The sequence below is a fragment of the Empidonax traillii genome, unplaced genomic scaffold (genome assembly GCF_003031625.1).
Source record: "Empidonax traillii isolate 1590-97213 ecotype Southwest subspecies unplaced genomic scaffold, ASM303162v1 scaffold57:size2250009, whole genome shotgun sequence".
Classification (NCBI taxonomy): Eukaryota; Metazoa; Chordata; class Aves; order Passeriformes; family Tyrannidae; genus Empidonax; species Empidonax traillii.
The window spans coordinates 1,447,534-1,452,784 of NW_020955250.1; positions in this window are offsets into that span (position 1 = coordinate 1,447,534).

Here is a 5,251-nt window from a genome sequence, read left to right on the forward strand (position 1 = left end):
CAGGAAAAACTCTACAATTCTGTGCTGATGCCCTGACATAAGAATAAAAATTTTAACTATCTGTCCTGATGATAGCAGCACTGATTTTTAAAGAGAACAGAGCTGTTAACCAGCAATACAGCTTACTTGCCTTGGAGGTAGGACATAAACCACAGGTGAACATCCCTTTGGCCTGGAGGAAACAAGAAGGAATCAACTGGATTCCTTAACTATGCCCATGTGCTATGGATCAGTAAGTCTCATCTGATCCCATACAGATTCCACCAGCAGTGAGACAGTACCACTGAGAGACAGGGGAGGAGATCCTGCAGCTTTTGCAATGCTGATGGTATATGACTGTTTCCCTGGAGTCAAAGCAAAGGTTCATGTGGGATCCATGCCAGGAGACTGGCGCTAGAGGATAGCCCCCAGTCCCCCTGCAGCCGCTGTGATTGTCATCATGAGAAGCCAGCAGGGCACCTCTGAAACTCCTCTTTGCATGCCAGGGCTTCTCCATGTCTCTTGTTTAATGTAATCACAATAACCCACTCACAAAGCTTTCATAGTGATCATTAAGCTGCTGTTCATAGTAGCTGTAAAGCTACTACACAAAAGTGATGTCTCGATCAGCTGGTCTGAGCTGTGCAGCACAGTTCACATCATCACAGCGTACTCAACTGAGGCCACTTCAGAAAACTTTGTGTTTAGGGAAGGCAGGAGAACGATGTTGAAATGTGAAAAAGAAAGAATTTTTGGTTGTATGTAGAGCTATGCTGTCAGGTGACTGAATGAGGCAGCTCATCACATGTGTCAGATAACAATTGTGAAATTTCTTTTAATCTAGCAAAATTATCCAGATTAAACTTTAGTAATCTGCATATATTTGAGTTGACCTACAGGATCCTTACTAAGATCCTGTATGCTGGCTCACATTCAGCAGCAGTGGTATTTTCAGTGAGCACTGACATCTGACAGAAAATCCAAAAAATATGACAAGGGCAGAGAGACGCAGAAAGAGAAGTTAAAACTTCTCAGGAGAAGAAGGGTCTGACCTAAGCAAATGGAAATTCAGCAGGGTATGCTCTGTGCCTTGCATCCTCAGATCCTGAAGAGGTACACTTTATAAGCTTCAAGGTGTATAAATTTCAAATCTGAAATTAAATGTCTTTACATCACATATTTTTGATGTAATTCACTGTTCAAAGAAGGGTCTGAGAGAGAGAGGGTATGATTGACAGCAAAATGACAGACATTCAGGTGTGCATTGTAGCATCCAATTCCTCAGGAACTGCTGATGCTGTAACAGTGCTCCCTTCAGGTGTGACACCCACAGGGACCAGGAGCAGGACCTGGCATCCTTCCCTGGTAGAACATAGAACAGGAATACAGTTGTTAGTGTTCCTCTCAGTTCATGGCATTTGTTCTTACAAGCCACCAAACTGGATATTTACAGGGCCCTTAGCACCACTGTGGTTGAGGGTTTCATCAATACACTATGCCTGCTTTATGAATGTGCTATCCTCCTTTTACAGGCAATGGCAGCCAAAATCCTGAATCTCAGGTTTGTGACCAAGCCACCAAGCCAATACTCATGCAGCAAGAGCAGTGCCAGCAGCAGTAGAAAATGCCATCTTCTGATAGACCTGCCGAGAGGAAAAGGAGGAAGAGTAGTTGAAGACAGACATGGTGTTTGCCTGACTCACAGCTCAAGGTGAAGTCTCATTTAATGACACAGGTCTCCCTGTTTATTTCGTGACGGAGATTGTCTCAAATATTTTCAATCTGTGGGTAAATGCTGACTTTCCTATTGTGTCATTCTGAAGCCTTGTTTGATCATTATGTTTGCAAGGTAATCTCATAGCCAAAGACTCTTTTAAGTGCTTATGGAGTGTTTAGGTTCAAAAGGCTCTGTCTCAGTCTCCTCAGTTTCCTCTGCTTCAAATTAAATCAGTGCCCATGATAAATATCCCAAAGCCAATTCCTAACCATAGATAGAAACTTCTATAGATAAGAATGTATATAGTTTTATTATGGAAATTAACATTTAAAAATACACAAATAAAAAGGGATTTCATTCTCCTTTTAAGAGGAAAGTTCTTTAAAATTTATGGAAAATTGCCTTTCTTAATAATTCAGTTTTACACAAACGGAGCGTAAACTACTTCTGAGAACATGAGAAAAAAGAAAGAACATTTTCCCAGAACTGCAAATCAGTAGAGACTGCCTTTCAGGAGAAGAAACTTGAGTTTCCCACTGGGACCTGATCCCACATATGACTTTCAGGAAGACCAGCCATGGCCACCAACAGATACACCGTCAGAGCCAAACATAAGCCTTCGGGGGAATGTGATCTGACAAGCAGCTGCCACTGCTGAAAACTGTCTTTGTAGATCCTGACATCTGGCTTCTTCAGCTGCCAAGTCTGGCCTCCTCCAAGGTGCCGCAGGATACAAGTTGCTGCAGCAGGTAGGAAAATGGGAGGACAAAGGTCACAATTGGATGTGACTGGGAAGTAGGAGATGAGGTTGGCTGGATGGAAGGCACTAATTTGCAAGCCCTTTGTGACACCTTATATTGTTCTACTGGTTCGTTCATGACTTTGCAGTTCTAGATGTGTAACTTATTGTAGTAGAAGAATGGAAAGGTGAGAGAAAGGAAAGGAATGGGAAGGGTCAAACTAGAACTTTCCATCCATGTTTGAATAGTCAGAAGGTTGATACAATTTGATGTAGCTTCAAACCAAAGCTCCAAATCCAGTGCCTCACTAAATCTGAAAAGGATATGTATGCCAATATTGAAGGTATCCAAACAAAATTAGCTGGGACAAGTGCATTAAGGATATCTGAGCACTGGGCAGTGAGGATGAAGCTTGACAAAGTGGTGGTCTCTTGAACCACTCTGGATGTTGTGGACATGGTGATTGGAGACTCACCCAAGCTCAACATGGCATGGGAATGTTCAGGTCCGTGTCTGGAGCTCAGCTCCCTGCTAGTCTACAGTGGTTTCATTTGACAGGGCATCAGCACTTTAGTCCTTTATCAGATGGGGGGAACACCAAGCTGAGGCTTCTTCAGATACTGGATAAGACAAGAGTCATTTCAAGAGATTTCATTTCACTTGAGATCTGAATGGTGAGACAGGGTGAACAGAAGTTCATGTTGCTACACTAGGTGTAACTGCAACATCACAGTGAAAACAAGGTGTTTGTTTTCCATGGCTTGCCAATTTCTGGCTGTACAGGGAAGGAGGAAAAGACCAAGATGAGTCAGTCTTTGAAAGCAGGGTTTCTTACTCCTTCCTCTGAAGTGTCTGTTCCCAGTGTGGGAGACATGCTAGGTAACTGGTTTCAGAGAGGATACTACTTTGAGTTGACTCTTGGCACTATGCAAATATCTGTTTTCCAAAAGGTTTAAATGGTTCTTTGTTTTATAATAATTTTTGCATATAATTTACTGAACTGCTTTGTTCAAAACTTGGCTCCTGCCTAGACCTCAGTGAGGAGGAAAAGTAATTGCCTGAGTTTAAATGCTCCCCTGTTTATAATTCAAACACTGCAGCATGGAACTTTTGCATGAGAACTGGGAAGTGAACCTGACTACAAGCCAGCTCCTCACAAATGTGAAACAAATGTCAGCCTTTCATTATCCAAGGCAAAATGTAAAGCGAACAGCTTCAGAGGTAATTCACTTTTTAACCTATCTCACTGAAGCATGGAGGCATTCCTAGTGATGCAGAAAACAATATTTACTATATATACTTTGCAATGGCAGAATCATAGAATTGTTTGGGATGGAAGTTCTAGCCCCCATGCCATGGACAGAGACACCTTCCACTAGATCAGTTGCTCAGGGCCCCATCCAACCTGGCCTTGAACACTTCCAGGGATGGGCATCCACAACTTCTCTGGGCAACCCGTTCCAGTGTCTCGCCACCCTCAGCACGAATAATTCCTTCCTTATATTTAATCTATACATTTCCTGTTTTGGTTTAACACCATTCCCCCTTGTTCTGTCACTCCATGACCTTATAAAAAGTTGCTCTCCATCTTTCTTGTAGGCCTCCTTCAGTTACCAGAAATCTGGTACAAGCTTATGGGTCTTTACCAAATATATTTTATAACCAGTATACAATAGTTATCACTAGAGTTATGAAAGGTTAAACAGTACCTTTTAATATCTACCACGAGGTGGCAGAGTTGGACCTAGAACAATTACGTTTTCATGTAAATGACTGAAACTTCACTCTAAGAAAAGTATTTTGTGTCCTGTAGAAAACAAACAAACAAGAGCCAGTCATTAAAGAAACATTTTCCCCACGGCATGGAATTGCACATCTGTATAAAACCAATAATAGCAAACAAACTGACCAGACTGACTAGACCTAAAGTCAGACACTGGGCTCCCTTCTGAATACCCTGGTTGGTGATGTGTAACAGAGCTGAGAAGTGATTTGGTGGTACAGAGTCAGGTAAAGCAAAAAGGCAGCCATCAGCAGCTGAAAGGCAATTCCAAATATAACAGAAATGTACAACGGTCCACTGAAAAAAAACAGGGTTACCATTAAACTTCTGCAAATATGTTGACCATAAAGAAAAAGCTTGGACACTTCTTTGGAAGTGCTGACCCCTATGGATTGTCCCTCCTAAGCAACTCCCTCCAAAAGTATTATCTTCCACAGCTACAGTGGTGACTCCCATACAAAAAAGTTGCTCTCTTCAGGGGTGTCCTGGGAATCAGATCTCCTGTGCTTCAAAATGTTGGTATGTTCCGCAGGATGCTAATGACCAATATGCTGTACACCAGGGTCCTGCCATTTCTGCAGCCAAAATACAGTAGGGAGTGTGTGGAAGTGGTGGGGATACTTCACTATTGGGAAAGAAGTTAGCAGTGTGTGCCCAGGTCTCTGTAAGCACTGGTCAGCAGAATGATACAGAATCCTGTGAGGAAATTCAGCTCTGCATATACATTTTAGAACTCCTCTGAAAACTTAGAAATTAACTTAGGCTGCACTCAGTTATCAAATGAACAGGATACTACATGATGACTTCCAACAAAGTTCTGGCTAGTTTTATTATAAATACACAAGAGCAGAAACTCATAAATAATGTTATGAGCATCATATAAGGTATAAATAGATATTATGTTATACATCTATGGCCAGATCCACTGCCCTTGGGAGGTTAAAATGCCAACCAAGGGTTATTTATCCATGGAGAGCCTTGCTTGTGCATCTCCCACTTTCCTAAAATAGGCCATCCACTCTTGCTAGGTTT